Consider the following 22,739-nt stretch of genomic DNA (forward strand, 5'->3'; position numbering starts at 1 on the left):
CTTTAAAAATTCTAATAGCATCATTATACTCATTTCACATCCACATAGAGGTGAAGTTGATGTAATGATTTAGTGGAAATCTCACACTTAGCAGATTGACTACCTGTATTTAGAACTTTAATGATGTTACTGCTTAGATTGTATTCCAACCTCAATCTGGTATTATCTTTTGCATGATGCAGGAAAGTATATCTATAATTGCCTTAAGTTAGACAGACATTCTCAAATGTCAAATAAAACTAAATTGACTTTAAAAAATTAAAAAAAGACTTTTTGAGGACTAGGATACAAATATTGCAAAATCAACCATCCCCATATTAACTCAGTATCCCCCATAGCTCTATCCCTGCCTCCTTTAAACAATTCACCATTAATGAGAATAACCAAATCATAAATGAGTGAGTCTTCATTTATATTTCATCCCTCTGGAGTTCAGAGAGAAAATCCCTAGCACAAATCTTCTGTTTACAAGGATAGAAACATTATAGCATAAATTTGCTTCTTTAGGTAAGTTGAAAATTGAGAAAGAATTAAGCTAGGTGTCTTCCAACAATGGAAGACAAGTACTTTACATTCTTACTATAGTAAAATCTCATTAATTCAAAATAATAAAGATTTCATAATGATTTGCATATGGGCTTTATTAAAGTTCAGCTTTACAGGACTTCAAGCTGTATTACAAAGCTGTAATCATCAAGACAAAATCATCTGGGACAAAAACAGACACTGAGATCAATGCAACAGAATAGAGAACCCAGAAATGGACCCACAAATGTATGGCCAACTAATCTTTGACAAAGCAGGGAAGAATATCCAATGGAATAAAGACAGTCTCTTAGCAAGTGGTGCTGAGAAAACTAGACAGCAACATGCAGAAAAATGAACCTGGACCACTTTCTTACACCAGACACAAAAATAAACTCAAAATGGATGAAAGGCCTCAATGTAAAACAGGAAACCATCAAAATCCTCGAGGAGAAAGCAAGCAAAAACCTCTCTGACCTTGGCTGCAGCAACTTCTTACTCAACACTGCTTCAGAGGCAAGGGAAACAAAAGCAAAAAATGAACTATTGGGACCTCATCAAAATAAAAAGCTTATGCACAGTGAAGGAAACAATCAGCAAAATTAAAAGGCAACAGACAGAATGGGAGAAGATATTTGTAATCGACATATCACATAAAGGGTTAGTATCCAAACTCTATAAAGAACTTATCCAACTCAACACCCAAAAAACAAATAATCCAGTGAAGAAATGGGCAAAAGACATGAATAGACACTTCTCCAAAGAAGACATCTAAATGGCCACCGGACACATGAAAAAATGCTCAACATCACTCATCATCAGGGAAATACAAATCAAAACCACCATGAGATACCACCTTATACCTGTGAGAATGGCTAACATTAACTCAGGCAACAACAGATGTTGGCGAGGATGCGGAGAAAGAGGTTCTCTTTTGCACGGCTGGTGGGAATGCAAACTGGTTCAGCCTCTCTAGAAAACAGGATAGAGGTTCTTCAAAAAATTAAAAATAGAACTACCCTACGACCCAACAATTGCACTACTAGGTATTTATCCAACGGATACAGGTACGTGGTTTTGAAGGGGCACATGTACCCCAATGTTTATAGCAGCACTATCAACAATAGCCAAAGTATGGAAAGAGCCCAACTATTCATCAATGGATGAATGGATAAAGATGATGTATGTGTGTATGTATGTATGTATATATGAAAATAAGAATATATATATATGTATATACACACATATGTGTGTGTGCATATATATATATATATATATATATGAAAACACACAAAGACATTACAGAGTAATAGAGGTTCTGATACATATATATATATATATATATATATATAGAGAGAGAGAGAGAGAGAGAGAGAGAGAGAGAGAGAGTATTACTGGGCAATCAAAAAGAATGAACTCTTGCCATTTGCCCCTATGTGGATGGAACTGGAGGGTATTATGCTAAGCGAAATTAGAGAAAGACAACTATCATATGACTTCACTCATATGAGGACTTTAAGAGACAAAACAGATGAACATAAGGGAGGGGAACAAAACATAAGAGACTCCTAAATATGGAGAAGAAACAGAGGGTTACTGGGGGGTTGTGGGAGAGGGAAGGGCTAAATGGTAAGGGGCATTAAGGAATCTACTCCTAAAATCATTGTTGCACTATATGCTAACTAACTTGGATGTAAATTTAAAAAAAAATAAAAAAAACTTAAAACATATAAAAAATAAAGTTCACCTTCGTTTTTAAATTATGAGAATTGCTAAATAAATTAACTTTTCAAGTAAGCTTGTAACACTTCACAATGCTCAACTTACTATACTATTTTCAAGCACTTCAATATCATGTGTTTTATCTTATCTTTAATATTTTACTTTTTGAGAGAGAGAGAGAGAGAGAGCAAGAGCGAGCACAGGGGAGGGGCAGAGAGAGATGAAGACACAGAATCTGAAGCAGGCTCCAGGCTCCGAGCTGTCCACACAGAGCCTGACAGGGGGCTTGAACTCGCCAACTGTGAAATCGTGACCTGAGCCAAAGTTATCAGATGCCTAACCCACTGAGAGCCACTCAGGTGCCCCCCCCCCTTTTTAGAGAGAGAGAGAAAGTGAGAGAGAAAGAGAGAGAGAGAGAGAGAGAAAGCAGGGGAGAGGTATGGGGGAAGAGAGAGGGAGATTCCTGAGGTGTCCAACAGACACAGGGCTCCATCCCATGACCCTGGGATCATGAACTGAGCTGAAATCAAGAGTCAGACACTCAACTGCCTCAGCCACCCAGGCTCCCCTCATTATCATGTTTTAAAGTAAAATAGTACTGAATGAATTTTCTGGTCATTATAGCTTCTATGTCAGAACTTCTACTACTCTGTAATGTCTTTGTGTCTCTTCATTTGCTTAAATCCCTCTGTGTATGCAGTAGGGAAACAAAAACCCTGTCTCCTAGGAAATACGTAATCCAAGGTTTTTATTGACTCAGGAAAATTTAATTACGAGCATTTTATATTCTACAATGAGTTTAACATGCAATAATTATTGTCTCTCTGCAAGAAAACAGTGCTCATATTATGAAGATTTTATTTAATGATGAATTCTGTTTCAACGCAGCATAGTATGGTGTGTTTTTGATGCTTACATGGCCTCAACTGATACATATATGAGGAACAGAGTTCTGGATATAGGTATTTCTGCAAGAAGGGAGGAAGCTAGCAAGAAGCAGGAGGATTATGTTGTAAACATCCACTTGGTAGTCTGAAACATACATTCTGGAGCCAATAACCCAGTCAGGGACTTCTATGTAGATATAAATCACTATAAATCAGAACATTTGTTTACTAGGTACATCTGTGTTATTTACAAGCTATAGCCCCTTGGGTAAATCACTTCCATCAGTTGTGTTTTTAGCTTTCTCATTTTATCTAACAAACAAAAGCGTCAAAATAAAAATACAATTTTAATTTTCTAAAATTTTGTTAATTTGTCACTTTTTAAAAGTGAAAATGTTGATGTTTTAATTCAGAAGCCGGGAAAGAAGAATAATGTCACCACAGAATTCAAACTTTTATATTCAGAAAGGTTTGGGGCAATTATTGACTTCTATAATCTGTAGCCTGCCTGGTGGTGCAACTTGTATTCAATCTCAACTTGATAAGCAAAATGCATGTTCGGTCATTCTGCTTAGTTAGATTTTTCTAATCTGTCAAAGGACCACTTCATTACTAATGATTTGTGTCCCTACTAAAGCGCATTCATGCTTAGAATATTGCTATAGTGTATTGACAAAGGATTTTATTGCTGCCAGTGTGCTAATTGAAACTCTTTATATCACAGTTAAGTAAAACAAAATTGAATAAATCCAGGATAGTAATCTGACCAATAAAACATAACACAAAGTTAGGAGATTATCTGCATAATAAAGAAAAAGAAAATGTTCAATGAATAATTTCACAATTATCCACACTATTTTGTATGGAATATACAATTACTAAGATTCATATTCAGATAAAAAATATAAAAATTATGTATTTCAGGATCCTAAATTAAAATATTTCTAACAGACTGAGTTGGAAGTAGTATATATACATTCATTTAAGACATGTTAATTGAGCATATATAATTTTGGAGGATGTAGCTACAAGCAAAATGTACAAAGTTCTTATTCTCATGGAACTGATAGGATAATGAGGAGTACTATTATATAAACAAATAATTAAAATACAGCTTCATGGGGACAGTGAGTGGGGGGTACTTTGGGAGCATAGAAAGGAGCATTTAAGCAGATCTGGTAGGAAAATAAGAGCACAGGGAATCAATTGGTCAACAGGTCAAAAACTGATCTTAAAGGGATATCTGAAGGAAGAATGTTAATTAAATAGAGGACAAGGAAGTGGGGAGAATGTTGAAAGAAAAGAAAGGTCCAGATAAGACAGATGAAGTATAGCTAGTATAGTAAAAAACTCTAAATAATGTTAAAATTAATATAAATGCTAATATTTGTCCCTGACTACATCCCAGAGGACCGCAGGAAGCTTATAATACATAGGATCAATACAAGTGACCCATTGAAATAAGGTTAAACAAATAAGAGTAAGAACTGAGGCTGGTTAAAAATGGTTACACACAAAAACAAAGGGGTAGCTATTGCATGCTTTTGCACACAAAAGCAAAGGGGTAGCAATAAGCTATTGCATGTTGAAATCTGGTTAAAAATGGTTACACATAAAAACAAAGGGGTAGCTAATGCATGCTTTTGCACACAAAAGCAAAGGGGTAGCAATAAGCTATTGCATGTTGAAATCTGAATTAGCTTGAGTTTCCTAGTTCCTAAGCTAAAAGGGAAAAAATGACTTCACTGTTTAATAACAAGGAACTAGGGGCACCTGGCTGGCTCAGTCAGTGGAACATATGACTCTTGATTCTGAGATTGTGAGTTTGAGCCCCACATAAGGTTTATGGATTACTTCAAATAATAATGATAATAATAATAATAATAATAATAATAATAATAATAATAACAATAACGACTACTCTGCCCCAAGCATTGAATGCCAAATTGCATATAAAAATACAAAGCAGAACTGAAATATTGTATTTCTATTAGGGGGTAGGGAAAAATAGAGTGGTCCATTTCCAGACTGAATCAGTGACAAATAAGCAGAGATGATTTTGCTGTCCATTTCTTATATTATTGTGATTATAGTAAAGTGCACAGTAGGTGCTTATGTTTCTGGAAATTTTTCTACTTTGAACTAGAATAATCCACTTGTATAAACTTCTAGTTGGAGAGATGGGATACAGGACTACTGTTAGGTAATACAAAATAACTTATATTTTTCCTAAACTAATATCCATTTTAAATCATACACGAGTAAATTACCTTAATGGATGACGAGTCTACAAGAGAAAATGGCTGTTTGGAGCGGACCATTATGAAAATAAATAGAAGAGCTAAGGAGGCAGCAGCACAGCAGGGGTGAAAATCACCCTCCCCTAGCTTGGTGCAAATTAATGCATAGTAAATGATACTTGTCAGTTACCATTTTTTAAAATGTTTATTTCTAAGTTAAATAAACATTGTGATCTGAACTATGATGTAGACTACAAGTGTTGAGAGATCAGGAGCTGTATCTACATCAGTTTGAATACAGAACCCTAACCCCACAGCAGGATTTCAGAGAGTCCTCAAGTTCCATGTGTACTGGTCCTCTCCCATGTGCTCACCCCTGTATGGAACTCTCTGCCAAGGAGCTCACTCAAAATAGGCAATTCATAATTCAATTTGATAGCCACCTTCCATCAAGTGACGATTAGTACGAATCCTCATATGAGGTACATATTTCTTTCCTTGGTGTTGAGCAGAACTCCAAGGCTTTCTAGTCACCCTTCCCACTCAGACTTTTAATCTCCTGCACCTCTGCACATCTAATCCATCTCGCTCAACCACCTCTGTTGTGCCTGCCACCACCACTCTCACTTCCCAAACTCTTGGTCGAATTCTTTGCTTCACTTCCCTCCAATCCATTGACTCCACCACTCTTTATTAGATAGTGTGGTCCAGAGGTGAATTTCCCTGCCCAATTCACTATCCCACTTTCTGAGGTCACTACCTCAGTTCTTCTCTTTGCAAACCTCCACTGCCCCTTTCTCCTTTTCCACAATTAATGGATAATCTTGCTTCCTATTTCCCCAAGAAAAAATAAGTAATTGGATGAGAACCCAATCATCTTTTCATGTCCAAATCTAATAACTCTCTGCATCTGAACTTAATCTTCCTTCTGCTATGATGGGCATCTATGCCAAGGATAGATCCGCCACTTGTGTACTTGATCCATTCACATCTTCATTCAAGGATTTTGCTCCAATACATATATGCTACCCCTAATCTTCAGCATCTATATATTCTTCTCTACTAAGGAATTCCCATTAAAATATAAATATGCTATAAGAATTTGCAACTTAAAAATAATTCTCATCCATTTTGCCTAACTTTTTGTCACTAGAATTTAATCCATGGGTCTCATATTAATCAACTACCTATAGCATTTGCATCATTTGTTTTACTTTACGCAGACTTCTCTCATTTTAATCTTTAGTCCTCACTCTCTCCTAGCTTTTTTCTTGGTGTTCATTCTTTCTCAGGCAAACAGCTAGTTACTCTTCCTTGCAGACCTCCTTCAGACATTGTAATTTTGAAAAGCCCCAGGAAACAGTCCTTAAGTTTTCTCTTTTCTCCATCCCCATTCTCCCCTGAAGGATTATCATTGAGCCTCATGGCTTTGAATATCATTGTATTTCCCAATTTATATTTCCAGACGTGACCACTCACTTGACCAACTGCCTACTTGAAATATTTGAGACCTGATAAATACCTTAAAGTGAAATAGCAAAATATTAACTCTTAGTTGAACTCCTACCTAAATCGAGGTCTTCCTCAAAATTCCCCCACCAAATGTATTGCCAAGCCAAAAACATAGGAGATGTTTTTCATTTATCCATTCTTATTGGACAACTCTGTTAACCATAACATTAAGAAATATTCTCAAAGGTTTTTTTTTTTTTTTTTTGCATCTCGTGTCCATGAAATATAGCCAGATCAATGCTAAACCATCTTGCATACCTAGAAAACTGATTTGAGGATTAACACAACAATCTGCACAACCAGAACTCAGCAGATACATGGGGCAGAGAAGTGAACTGGGGGTAAGAGAAGCCGTGGAGGTCAGGGAGCTGTTTTTGTTTGCAGAGAGAGGATGGAAATGGAGGGAGAGTATGGGAAAACCCCCTCCAAAGCAGCTGGAGAGAAAGTGGAAAAGTGGAAACAGCTGCAGGGACTGACAAAAAGGGAGAAAGGAAAAAGAAGAGGGTTTAAATTCCATTAAGACTCTATGAACAGGGGGAGCACAGAGTCTGAAACTCCACAGCTCAATATATGGTGGTCTCTGGTGGTAAGGATGAATCCCCAGGAGCAGGGAGTGAAGTCTGGAGGTCTTCAGGCCACATTGGGGAGGCAGTTCCCCTGCTAAGAGAATATTTGGTAGAGGCTGTGCAGCCATCCCACAGACAAAGGTCCTAACAGACCCAGAGAACAACCACATTGGCTGCTGTTGGAACAGGGACCTTAAAGGGGAAGCCTGGTGCCAGATGTGTGTTGTCACTACAATCGCTGAAATACGTGTGAAATTTTTCTGGGGTGGGCTGGCACCCAGTCGCAGTCTCTTGGCATAAACAGTGGCACAGTCCAGCAAACATTCCTGGGTGTGGCCAGCACCTGACTATTACTCCATTACTCAGTGAGAACCTCCCCCAGGAGGTCTGAGTGGGTCAAAACCGCAATCCCTCAGAAGTGATGGGTTGGGAAACAGAGCTGCATCTGAGATATAACTCAGTAGGGAGGTGTAGCCTGGCAACCTGACGGCTTGGTCACGGACAGTGTAAAAGCAGGGAATGGATGGAGGCCAGAGAAGAAGTATGGGTGCTCAGATAACAGAGTACTAAGTAGCTAGGTGACGCCATTTTCACTTCTCCCACGCATACATGTACACACCTACAAGCACCACAACAATCCACCCCAGTAAGATAAGCAGCGCCATCTAGTGGAGAATGGAGCCATTACACTAAACCCCACCCAACTGGGTCAATCTCGCTCTTTAGGAAAACCACAAGTCTCTCCACCTCCTTAATTTATGGACTATAAAATGCATCATAGTTTGACTTCTAGGGGAAAATGATGTAATTTTAATCATATTTCAGTCTGTTTGCTCATCCATATATTCAATTTTTTCTTTTCTTTTTCTTCAATACAGAAAGAAAAAAATTATTTTCAATTTTTATTAAAAATATTTTAAAGTTTTTTCTACTATATTGTTTATGTTTTTGTAAATTTTTCAAATTCTATTTTATTTCCATCATTTCATTTTATTCTGTCACTATATTCATTTTTTCAAATTTTCAAATGTTTTCTTTTTTCTTCCTTTCCCCCCTTTTTCCCCCTCTAATATATCAATCTCCTTTTAACACCCAGACCAAAACACACCTTGGATGTAGTATCATTTATTTGATTTGTGTGTGTGTGTGGGGGGGGGTTGTCTCTAAATTTTTTAATTTTAATTTAACTTATTCATCCCTTTTCTTCCTTCAAAATGACAAAATGAAGTAATTCACCACAAAAGAAAGAGCAGGAAAAAACAAAAGCCAGGAACGTAATCAACACAGATACAGGAAAGATGTCTGAACCAGAATTTAGAAACATGATAATAAGAACACTAGCTGGGGTTGAAAATAGATTAGAATCCCTTTCTGTGGAAATAAAAGAAGTAAAGGTAGTCAGAATGAAATAGGAAATGCTATAACTGAGCTGCAATATCAAATGGATGCTGAGGCAGCAAGAATGGATGAGGTAGAGCAGGGATCAGCAATATAGATGACAAACATGGAGAATAATGAAGCAGAAAAAGAGAGGGAGACTAAGGCAAAAGAGCATGGATGAGGGAAATCAGTGACTAATTAAAAAGGAACAATGTCAGAATCATATGGGGTCCCATAAGATGAAAAGAGAGAAAAAAGTATAGAAGGGTTATGTGAGCAAAACATACCAGAAAAGATTCCTAACCTGGGGAAAGACAAAGACATCAAAATCCAGGAAGCACAGAGGACCCCACTACAGTCAACAAAAAAAGGCCATCAACAAGGCATATCATAGTCAAATTCACAAAATATGCAGGCAAGGAAAGAATCATAAAAACAGCAAGGCAAAAAAAGTCCTTAACCAACAAGGGAAGACAGATCAGGTTTGCAGCAGACCTATCTACAGAAACTTGACAGGCCAGAAAGAAGTGGCAAGATATAGTCAATGTGCTGAAATGGAAAAATATGTAGACAAGAATTTTTACCCAGCAAGGCTGTCATTCAAAATAAAAGGGGAGATAAAAACTTTCCCAGAAAAAAAAATTAAAGGAGTTTGTGACCACTAAACAAGCCATGCAAGACATTTGAAGGGGGACTCTCAGAGGGGAGAAAGATGGGGAAAAAAAAAAGAACCAAAAGCATCAAGGACTAGAAAGGACCAGAGATTATCACCAGAAACTCCAACTCTACAAGCAACATAATAGCAATAAATTCATATCTTTCAGTACTCATCTAAATGTCAATGGACTAAATCCTCTAATCAAAAGACACAGGGTAACAGAATGAATGAGAAAACAAGATCCATCTATATACTGTTTACAAGAGACCCACTTTAGACTTAAAGACACGTTCAGATTGAAGGTAAACTGATGGAGAACCATCTATCATGCTAATGGTCTACCAAAGAAAGCCAGAGTAGCCATACTTACATCAGACAATCTAGACTTTAAAATAAAGACTATAACAAGAAATGAAGAAGGGCATTATATCATAATCAAGGGGTCTATCCACCAAGAAGACTTAACAATTGTAAGCATTTAAGCTCCAGCTGTGATAGCACCCAAACATATAAATCAATTAATCACAAACATAAGGAAACTCATTGATAATAATATCATAATAGTAGGGGACTTCAACACCCCACTTACAGCCATGGGCAGATCATCTAAACAGAAAATCAATAGGGAAACAATGGTTTTGAATGACACACTACACCAGATGGACTTAACAGATATATTCAGAACATTTCATCCTAAAGCAGCAGAATATACATCCTTCTCCAGTGCACATGGAACATTCTCCAGAATAGATCACATACTGGGACACAAATCAGCCCTCAACAAGTACAAAAAAATCGAGATCATACCATGCATATTTTCAGACCACAACGTTATGAAACTCAAAATCAACCACAAGAGGGGCGCCTGGGTGGCGCAGTCGGTTAAGCGTCCGACTTCAGCCAGGTCACGATCTCGCGGTCTGTGAGTTCGAGCCCCGCGTCAGGCTCTGGGCTGATGGCTCGGAGCCTGGAGCCTGTTTCCGATTCTGTGTGTCTCTCTCTCTCTCTGCCCCTCCCCCATTCATGCTCTGTCTCTCTCTGTCCCCCAAAAAAAAATAAATAAACGTTGAAAAAAAACTAAAAAAAAAAATCAACCACAAGAAAAAAATGTGGAGAGATACCAAATACTTAGAGACTAAGGAACGTCCTACTAAAGAATGAATGGGTTAACCAAGAAGTTAAAGAGGGAATAAAAAAGTACTTGGAAGCCAATGAAAATGATAATGTGATAGTCCAAAACCTCTGGGATGCAGCAAGGTGGTCATAAGAGGAAAGTATATAGCATACAGGCCTTCCTAAAGAAGAAAGAAAGGTCTCAGATATACAACCTAACCTTACACCATATATAGCTGGAAAAAGAACAGTAAATAAAACCCAATACCAGCAGAAGGCAGGAAATAATAAAGATTAGAGCAGAAATGAATGCTATCAAAACCAAAAGAACAGTAGAACAGATCAATGAAACCAGAAGCTGGTTCTTTGAAAGAATTAACACAATTGATAAACCCCTAGCCAGTTTTATCAAAAAGAAAAAGGGAAGAAGCCAAATAAATAAAATCAAGAATGAAAGAGGTAAGACCACAACCAACATAGCAGAAATACAAACAATATAAGAGAATATAATGATCACTTATATGCCAATAAAATGGGCATCTGGAAGAAATGGACAAATTACTAGAAACCTATAAACTACCAAACTGAAACAGGAAGAAATAGAAAATTTGAATAGACCCAGAACCAGGGAAGAAATTGAATTAGTAATCAACAACCTCCCCCAAAATAAGAGTACAGGGTCAAATAGCTTTCCAGGGAAATTCTACCAAAGATTTAAAGAAGAGTTATCACCTATTCTCTTGAAGGTGTTCCAAAAAACAGAAATGGAAGGAAAACTTCCAAACTCTTTTTATGAAGCCAGCATTGCCTTGATTCCAAAACCAGACAAAGACCCCACGAAATAGAACTATAGACCAATTTCCTTGATTAACATGGATGCAAAAGTCCCTCACAAGTTATTAGCCAACTAGATCCAACAATACATTAAAAAAATTATTCACCACGACCAAGTGGGATTTATATCTGTGACGCAGGGCTGGTTCAACATCTGCAAAGCAATTAACGCGATTCAACACATCAATAAAAGGACAAGAACCATATGATCCTCTCAATAGATGCAGAGAGAGCATTTGACAGAATACAGCATCCTTTCTTGATAAACACCCTGAAGAAAGTATGGAAAGAAGGAGCATACCTTGAGATCATAAAAGCCTTATATGAATGACCCAATGCTAATATCCTCAATGGGGAAAAACTGAGAGCTTTCCCCCAAAGGTCAGGAACAAGACAGGAATGTCCACTCTAACCACTGTTATTCAACATAGTATTGGTCGTCTTAGCCTCTGCAATCAGACAACATAAAGAAATAAAAGGCATCCAAATCGGCCAGGAGGAGGTCAAACTTTCACTCTTTGTAGATGACATGATACTCTATATGGAACCCTAATGATTTGACCAAAAAACTACTAGAACTGATCCATGAATTCAGCAAAATTGCAAGATATAAAATCAATGCACAGAAATCAGTTGCATTCTTATACACCAATAACAAAGCAACAGAAAGAGAAATCAAGGAATCAGGCCCATTGACAATTACACCGAAAACCATAAAATACCTAGGTATAAATCTAACCATAGAGGTGAAAAATATATACACTGAAAAGTATAGAAAGCTTATGAAAGAAATTGAAGAAGACACAAAAAAATGGAAAAATATTTCATGCTCCTGGATAGGAAGAACGAATATTGTTAAAATATTGATACTACCCAAAACAATCTACATATTCTTCACAGAGCTAGCATAATCCGAAAACTTGTATGGAACCAGAAAAGACTCCAAATAGCCAAAGCAATCTTGAAAAGGAAAACCAAAGCTGGAGGCATCACAATCCCGGACTTCAAGCTGTATTACAAAGCTGTAATCATCATGACAGTATGATACTGGCACAAAAACAGACAGATCAATGTGACAGAGTAGACAACCTAGAAATGGACTCACAAATGTATGGCCAACTAATCTTTGACAAAGCAGGGAAGAATATCCAATGGAATAAAGACAGTCTCTTAGCAAGTGGTGCTGAGAAAACTGAACAGCAAGATGCAGAAAAATGAACCTGGACCACTTTCTTACACCAGACACAAAAATAAACTCAAAATGGATGAAAGGCCTCAGTGTAAGACAGGAAACCATCAAAATCCCCGAGGAGAAAGCAAGCAAAAACCTCTCTGACCTTGGCTGCAGCAACTTCTTACTCAACACTGCTCCAGAGGCAAGGGAAACAAAAGCAAAAAATGAACTATTAGGACCTCATCAAAATAAAAAGCTTATGCATGGCGAAAGAAATAATCAGCAAAATTAAAAGGCAACAGACAGAATGGGAGAAGATATTTGCAGTCGACATATCAGATATAGGGTTAGTATCCAAACTCTATAAAGAACTTATCCAACTCAACACCCAAAAAACAAATAATCCAATGAAGAAATGGGCAAAAGACATGAATAGACACTTCTCCAAAGAAGACATCTAAATGGCCAACGGACACATGAATAAATGTTCAACATCACTCATCATCAAGGAAATTCAAATCAAAACCACAATGAGATACCACCTTATATCTGTGAGAATGGCTAACATTAACAACTCAGGCAACAACAGATGTTGGTGAGGATGTGGAGAAAGAGGATCTCTTTTGCACTGCTGGTGGGCATGGAAACTGGTGCAGCTACTCTGGAAAACAGTATGGAAGTTCCTCAAAAAATTAAAAATAGAACTACCCTACGACCCAGCAATTGCACTACTAGGTATTTAGCCAAGGGATACAGGTATGCGTATACAGGTATGTTTCAAATGGACACATGTACCCCAATGTTATAGCAACACTATCAACAATAGCCAAAGTATGGAAAGAGCCCAAATGTCCATCAATGGATGAATAGATAAAGAGATGTATTATATAAATACAATGGAGTATTACTTGGCAATCAAGACGAATGAAATCTTGCCATTTGCAACTACATGGATGGAACTAGAGGGTATTATCCTAAGAGAAATTAGAGAAAGACAACTATCATATGACTTCACTCTTATGAGGACTTTGAGACAAAACAGATGAACATAAGGGAAGGGAAGTAAAAATAATATAAAAACAGAGAGGGGGGCAAAACATAAGAGACTCCTAAATATGGTGAAGAAACAGAGGGTTACTGGAAGGGGTGTAGGAGGAGGAAGGGCTAAATGGGCAAGAGGCGTTAAGGAATCTAGTCCTGGAATCATTGTTGCTCTATATGCTAACTTGGATGTAAATTTTAAAAAATTAAGAAAAAATAAATATTTTCTACCAAAACACTTTTTACTTGGTGACTACTGCCAACGTCCAAGTCATTACTGTATTGTACCTGGACTACTATGTTATCCATTCGTTTTCTGCTTTTAGAATCTATTCTCAACAGATATTTTTTCCAAATATATTATAAAGAATATAAGAGACAAGAACAGAGGATGAAAAAAGGAAGCCTTGTGCACTCATTGTCACTCACCTTAATTAAAAGGAAAAATCCTATTTCAGCAGATTCTTTATGAAGGGAATAGAACATTGTAATTATGACTATCCAACAATATAATTTTCACTTATATCCATTCCCAAGAGAATAAAAACTGGGTTCATATACTCTTTTAAATTATTAGATATATATTTATGTGTCCATAACATGATGGTATTATGCATACTTTAAAGTTTTATATAAACTATATTATACTATACCCCTTGTAAACATGCATTTTTTTTTTCTTATGGCTTAAAAATATATCTTGGACATTTACCTATGGTGCTATTATAGTTCTCTCTTAATTATATTATCCTCTGTATAATATTCTATTAAATGGATATACTACAACTTGTTTTTTTAATTCTCTTGAAGGAGACATAGGATGTATATTTTTGTTTTTGGTATTTAAGAGTGCTGCTGGGGTGCCTGGGAGATTCAGTTTGTTAAGCGGCCAACTTTGGCTCAGATCATGGTGTCACAGTTTGTGAATTTGAGCCCTGCATCAGGCTCTGTGCTGGCAGCTCAGAGGCTGGAACCTGCTTGAGATTCTGTAGCTCCCTCTCTCTCTGCCCCTCCCCCACTCCTGCTTTTTCTCTCTCTCTCTCTCAAACTTAAATAAGCATTAAAAAAAAATGAGTGCTGCAGCATACATTCTTGGAAACATCTATTTGTCACAAACGTAAAAGTTTTTAGATATTACTAACTGTTCTAAAAAATGCTTTTATCAGTCTCTACTCCCACCAGCAGAGCATGAGACTTTTTCTTGCTTCAAATTTATATATTTATATGCCGGTATGATGTGCATATGTTAGCACCCCAGTGTATTATGATTATGATTGTCGTCAAGATTAAAAACAGATTAAAAGACAATGTTTGTGCATTTAAAGTAGAAGCTATGAGAATGAAAGAGATGTAAATACTGGGTACAAATGCAAAGGCACACCATATAATCAAGTATGAGCCCACCATAAAATCAAGAGAAAAGAGAACTTATGAAAATTTTCATAACCCTAACAACATTGTACATTGTATATGAATCGAGGGAGATTTCAGTGCCAGAGCAAGTAGAGAAAAGTCAGTAACAAGAAAAGAAGTGATAGACAGTTACGTGTTTTTCTGTTGTCTTTGCTGATATTTTAAAATTTACATTCCCTAATTACTAGTGAGGTTAATCCATATTGTAATTAGGTTTTTAAATTTTTCTTCTTCTGTAGAAAACACTTTTCATGTCTCTTGCCCATTTTTTAACTGTGGTGTTCAATTATTTGTTATTAATTGAAAAGATCCTTATAAAATAAAAACACTGACAGTCTTCATTTTGTAAATATTATACATAATTTCCCAAGTTGTTTCTCCATATTTGCTTTTTTTTTTATAAACTTCATACTGGAAATGTTTTTGTAGTCAAATCTACAGTCTTCATACTTTCTTTTAACATTATGTTTAGAAAATCCTCCCATGGGGAAAGATAAGACCAATGTGCACATATATTTTCTTCTACTAGTTATTTGCTTGCATGTTTCCCTGAGTATTATTTATCCACACTGAAACTAGGCAAATTAAAGAGGCAACAATTATTATCTCACAGTGTCTGTGGGTGAGGAATTCAGGCACCATTTAGCTGGGTTCTCTGGTTCAGAGTCTCTCACATCTTTGCAATGAAGGTGACCATGGCTGTGGTCATCGCAAATCCCACCTTTGCTCACTCATTCATTCAGCACATTTTTTTTTAGCACCTATACTCTTAAATATATACATTTGAACCAGATGGATGTTGACTATGCCCCATGAAGTTCATAAAACTTGTCTTCTTATAAATCTGTTAATCTGATATTGTCACTCTACTTTATTCATTGAATACTTAGAGCCAGCATTTTTTTTTCTTTCAAAATGTCTATGGCTATTTTATAAATTTATTTTTCTATAGGAAATTTATAATGTTAATGCATATCCCCTCAACTCACCAAAATTGGATTTTAATTGGAACTGAGGTTTACTAACTGTTTAATAGGGAGATAATTTACATAGTTTGCACTATCAAGTAACACAGAATGTCTCCTGAATGAGTTATCTTTTATGTATCTTAGGCATATGTTGAAATGCTTTTAATTTTTAATTTTATTTTTAATAAAAATTATATATTTAAAGTATACAAAATGTTTTGATACACCTTTACATAGTGAAATGATAACTGCAGTCAAGCTAATTAACATCTCTTTATAATATAACAAATACCTGCTGAATTTCATTTCTAATTACTTCAGTATTTTTTAGTAGAGTGTTGATATTTTTTCTTAATTTTTTTTTAATGTTTTTATCTATTATTGAGAGACAGAGAGACACAGAGCGTGAGCAGGGGAGGGTTAGAGAGAGGGGGAGACACAGAATCTGAAGGAAGCTCCAGGTTCTGAGCTGTCAGCACAGAGCCCGACGCAGGGCTCGAACTCACCAACCGTGAGATCATGACCTGAGCTGAAGTCGGTGGCCTAACCAACTGAGCCACCCAGGTGCCTCTAGAGTGTTGATATTGTACACAGCACTTTATATCATAACTATTCTGGTCAATAATAAGGATTATTTTTTTATAATTTTAATCAGATTATATTTTAATCAGACTTCTACTGACCTTTAATATTTACTAATTAGAAGAGTTATTGAAATAATACTTCTAAAATTAGGTATTTAGAAACTTAGAATATCAATTACAATAAATGATTATTTTGATTCCATTTCTTCTATTGCTATACATTGTCTGATTATTTTCTTTCTTTTTTTATTTATTTTGAGAGAGAGTGAGAGAGAGCAGGGGAGGGGTAAAAAGGGAGGGGGGGAGAGGGAGAGGGAGAGGGAGAGGGAGAGGGAGAGGGAGAGGGAGAGGGAGAGGGAGAGGGAGAGGGAGGGAGGGAGGGAGAGAGAGAGAGAGAGAGAGAGAGAGAGAGAATCCCAAGCAGGCACCATGCTGACCCTGACTTGGGGCTTGAATCCATGATCCATGAGATCATGACCTGAGCCAAATCAAGAGTTGGATACTTAACCACCTGAGCCACCAAGGAGCCCCAGTCTATCTTCTTAATTATTGTGGCCTCCATAACACACAGAACAATATCAAGTGACAACACAGTTTGTATATTTGTGTTTTTTCTAAAATTGACATTATCTCCTATAGTTTTTATTATTACAATTGTTGTTGATAGGGGTCTAATAGATATTTAAAAACTCATTAAAATATTTCTTGAAATGCTTAATTTTCAAATAATTAAAAAAATATCTTTAGAGATAATTATCCTGTTTTTATCTATAGATTTTTTGACATAGCAAATTAATAGATTTCCCAATATCCAATATCCAACCTTCATATCTTAGAAATTAAACCCCACTTGTAATGAAATGTTATGTTTTAGCATAGTTCTAAATTAGTGTTTTCTATTTTATTTTTAGTTTTTTCACGTTTATTTTTAAGTGATATTAGCTATGATTTTCACTGTCTAGTATTATATGCTAACTTTGTTGAGTATTGCTGTCTTAAAACATGAATTTGAAAAAAAATCTTATTTTCTAGAAGCTTTCAAACATTCAAAATATAATAGAAGTTAGCTGCTTCTTTAACTTTTGAAAGAAAACTGACATTGTTTTGGAAGTAGTTCTTTGGTAGAATTTTCAAGGTCTTCTGTATTATGAATCCTCAGGTGTTCTACTTCACAAGCTAATTTTATTCATTTATATTTCAAACAAAATCACGTTTTTCTAGATTTTTAAACATGCTAATATATAGGCCTGATGTTTATTATAGCATGTTTTAAAAATTTTTTCAAAAATCTGTTTATCTTTTTTCCATTGTTTTTCTTTTAAATACCTTCCTTATTTTCAATATTATTTCTTTACAATTTCTTTTTGTCTCAATTACACCTAAAAGATATATGTGGATGCTGTTACTCTTTTCAAAGAAAACATTAAGTATCTTCATTAGTAAATACTTAGGTGTCCCTGGTTCCTAATTACTTAGCTTCTGCTATTCAGACTCTTAATTCCTACTTTTTTGCTATTTTCTTTTCTTTGACATTATATTTCTAATTTCTTGAGTCAACTACACAGTTTATTGTTTTTCCTTTTACTTGCAAAACTGTGGGAAAACTTAAGGCACACCACATTTTCCGCCAAGTACAGTATCAGCTGAACACTATAAAATAAAATGTAATGTTTGTACAGTAATTATTTTCTAAATAGACTGTAATCACACTTTTTGTTTCCTTTTTAACCTAGGATTTAGGGAAATGTTTTTTATTTTTTAAGTTTTAAAATTTAAAATGTTAATTTCTAGTTTTATAGTTTGGTGGTCATAAAGTGGGACCTCTGCATTTTCTACTCCCAAAATTTGTTGAGAATTTCTTTGTGGTCTGAAAAATAATACGATTTTGTAAATGTTCCACAGACACTGGAGAATAAAGAACATCCTCAGTTTATAGATTATAAATTTGAGTATATATATTATATATGTATTGTATATAATATATATATAACATAATATATATATTACATATAATACATATATAATATTATATATATGTTAATATAGTCAATATTACATCAATAATATTAATTGTGTCATTCTGATCTTCTGAATAAGGTTTAAATATTTTGTGTGTTTGTGGCAGTTTTACATGCCAGGAAATTTGGCAGTGCATTTAAAAAGATTAAAAGCAACATAAAATATACCAGCTCTAACAGCTATATCTTTACCATTACACATGAGCAAAAATTACCATTTTGAGGAATATCCCATATTGACAAAATGGGATTATAATAATTGCAAAGATTTATTGAGTGTGTACTATGTGGCAAGCATAGCTTGTTGCAATTCACGTGCACTGAACCATTCATAGCACACCTGTAAGCTAAGTACTACTGTTGGTTCTGTTTTGAAGATGAAAAAAAAAATGAAGCACAGAGGTTAAGCATGGTTGTCTACATATATGAAATAATATAGTGATCATATCACTTATTGTTTTTCGCTAAAATAGTGAGCTGCATAGAAAATAAATGGAGAAATGAGGTATGTTACTCTACTTTTTTTTTTTAAGTTTAAAAAACTTAAAAAGTTTTGAGAGAGACAGAGACAGCTTGAGCAGGGGAGAGGTAGAGAGAAAGAGAGAGAAAATCCCAAGGAGGCTCCGTGCTGTCAGTGCAGAGCCCGATGGGGCCTTAACTCACAAAACAATGAGATCATGACTTGAGCCAAAATCAAGAATAGGTTGCTTAACCGACTGAGCCACCCAGGCACCCTGTTATTTTAATTTTTTGAAAACTGGGGAAATAAGATTCATTCATTCACTATTTAATGTACCAGACATTTACTGAAAACTCATTATGTGCCAAAAATTAGGCCCTAGAAATACAAAATTAACATAAAAGCATTCCCACCATCAGAAACCATATAGAAAGGATGTAAAAGAGAAACTGCTGCTTTGACTCACTAGGGTTGTTGGGAATGGAAATTGCAATGAGAAGGCAGGAATGCAATATGATTTCCTCCTTCATCTCCACTCCTTTGTAAATTTCCAGACAAAGTACACTTCTCTTTTTCCCTCCCCCTCTTCTCTTCTCCCTTTCTTCCCCCAACTCTGTTCCAACACCTTCCAGACTATCTTTCAAATAATTGTCAGGTAGGTGATGGGTCATATGTAAACTGAACCAAGGAAAGTTTTGTTTTGCTGTTGTTTACTAAATATCAGATAGTTAAAGGTAAATGAAGGATTTGCACCTCCCTGCAACAACTTAACTACTGGGGATCCTGCCACAAACATCCAAACACTTCATCAGCAGCATACACACATTTATAAACTAACTTTCTAAATCTACCCAGTCTCTTTCCACAGACACTCAGGGAGGTGTACTTCCAGATTGGCGCTTGATCTGGGGCAGGATCAGGCAACACGGGTCAGGTAACAGTTCTCCACAAAGTGAAGGGCACTGAACCAAGTAGGGACCAAACAAAATTTAAGTGCTGCTCTGATGATCCTGGCCATCAGGTGATTCAAAGTTGATGGCACCTATACAGTGTTGCCCAGTAAACATACCTGTTGGATGCCACTCATTTTGCTAAAGAAAATTAATTCTAACACCTGTACACCAACTTAAACAAACCAAGTCATTCCCCAAAAACTCTGTACAGATTTCAAGAGTAATATTTCAAATGTTTCTATAACCATGTTTGCATTATGGATTCTAAAACTTTTTCAAATGCTGAGTTCCCCTAAGGTATGGATTAAAGTTGTCTTCCACATATAAATTTCATGTTTATAATGGCACATGTTAATGTCAATTATCATATAGATGGTCTACCTGGAAGGAAAACAGTTTAATCAATTTCATACCACACTCAGATTCAGTTGCCTACTATAATTGTTCAAGCAGTGTGACTGGAAAATAGACAAACTTTCTTCAGGGGTTCAAAGGATTCTATCATCACTTTCAGGTAAGAGGAGGAGAGGAAGTATCAGGCTTCTCTGCCTTAATGATTAGCAACTATAGCTTATCAGGAAAACTGATTTGTTTTAAGTGGATTAGGAAAAAAATGTTGGAAACTCTAACTACTCTGTACTGAAACTTACACAATACAAAATTCAGACTACAACATTATGAATGAAAGTGAATGGCAGGAAAATACAAATAACTTATCTGTATGTGGAAGTGTATACAGAAAAATGTTCTACTAAATCCAAAGGAACATGTCCCAATTCAACATCTTTTAGTAATATTCCAAAGATGTGCATGACCACTCACTCCAATGCCAGTCTTCAGGAGGGAAATGGTGATAGCAAAAAATTCAAAGTATAAAGGGAGAATAATCTTGTATAATTTCACATAATTTCAGCTTTTTCCTTTCTCTTTTACTTTTTTCTTTTTTTTTTAACGTTTATTTATTTTTGAGATAGAGAGAGACAGAGCATGAACGGGGGAGGGCCACAGAGAGAGGGAGACACAGAATCTGAAACAGGCTCCAGGCTCTGAGCTGTCAGCTCAGAGACCAACGCGGGGCTCGAACCCACGGACCGTGAGATCATGACCTGAGCCGAAGTCGGACGCCTAACCGACCGAGCTACCCAGGCGCCCCCTTTTACTTTTGAAATCTTATAATTATAAACATATATAATCATGTAACCATATTGACAAGGGTTTTCTTGGACCCTTAGGAAGGGCTCATGTAATTGAGGGGTCCTGACATTTAAGATTTATATTTTCATGGTAAATCTACATATGCCTAAATAAAGCAAGTGTTTGCAACATTTTCTAGGTATTAGCTATGTTGTCTGTAGTCTGTGATAAAAACTTTACTGCTAATTTGTTTAAATATTGTTAGTATACATAGAACATATATTTATAAGGCAAAAGTAATTGTTTAGCTATAATTATTTATTATACGTATACTTGAGAGTACGACTTTGCACATGCACAGAATATGAAGTGTGCATTTTCTTTCCTCTAAGTTTCTTTACTTAGAAGGTGGTATTCTATAGGTATTATGCAGTTAGTATCCAAAGAGTATGCAATAAATATCGACAGAAAACTAAATAGAAAAAGTAACTGGAGGGAGATTTTTCTAAAGAAATTTCTGTAACATGTATAACAAGCTACTGTTCATAGCAGGTTTTTAATAGATTTTCTGCTTTATTGAACTCATTGGTTCCATTTGACCAGTGTACATGCTATTCACTTAGCTGTATTCAGAACTGTGTGTGGAACTTTGTGAATAGTGCTAGCTCCATTTTTTTTTTTTTTTTTAACAAACTGGAAAAGCTCTTTTTTCTTTGGATGATTGACTTTTTTTTATACTTCCTCAAAAGCTAAGTATAGCTGAAGAAAATGGTTTCTATTCTTTGGGGAAGTAATTACCACATTTTAAACATCTCCAAACTAAATAAAAACCTATAAGAAGGTTTTGTTATGATGCTCACCTTTCTCAGGAGTGAAGAATTTCACTAGAGGTTCCTCATTCAGAATACAAAATTATGAATGCAAAAGAATGGCAGGAAAATAGCAATAATGTATCTATATGTGGACATGTACACACAAAAATATGTCCTACTATATCCCAAAGAAACATGATTGTCTCATTAGGCTGGAATCCAGAATTTTGAAAGCAGAGTTGGGAGAGTCAGTTCCTTCTGAGGCAGTGAAGGAGAATTAGTTATATGCCTCTCTCTTAGCTTCTGGTAGCTTCAGGTGTTTCTTGATTTATAAGAATTAAGTGCTTTATGGGGAGCCTGGGTGGCTCAGTCAGGTGTCTAACTTTTGATTTTGGCTCAGGTCATGATCTCATGGTTTGTGAGTTTGGGCCCTGCGTCGGGCTCTGCACTGATAGCACGCAGCCAGCCTGGGATTCTCTCTCTCTCTCTCTCTCTCTGCTCCTCCCCCACTTGTTTTATCTCTCTCAAAAATAAATAAACAAAAAAAAATTAAGTGCTTTATACCGGATCAGGGCCCATCTAATGACTTCATTGTAACTTGAACATGTGTAAACACCCTATTTCTAATTAAGGTCATAATTACAGGTTCTGGGAGTTTTTTGGGAAAGACACAATTCAACCCATAACAGCATGGCTTCTTTAACCAACAGCATGTGGGTGGAAGGACTGGTATGCCGCTTGCAAG

This window comes from Acinonyx jubatus, chromosome A2 (genome assembly GCF_027475565.1).
Source record: "Acinonyx jubatus isolate Ajub_Pintada_27869175 chromosome A2, VMU_Ajub_asm_v1.0, whole genome shotgun sequence".
NCBI lineage: Eukaryota > Metazoa > Chordata > Mammalia > Carnivora > Felidae > Acinonyx > Acinonyx jubatus.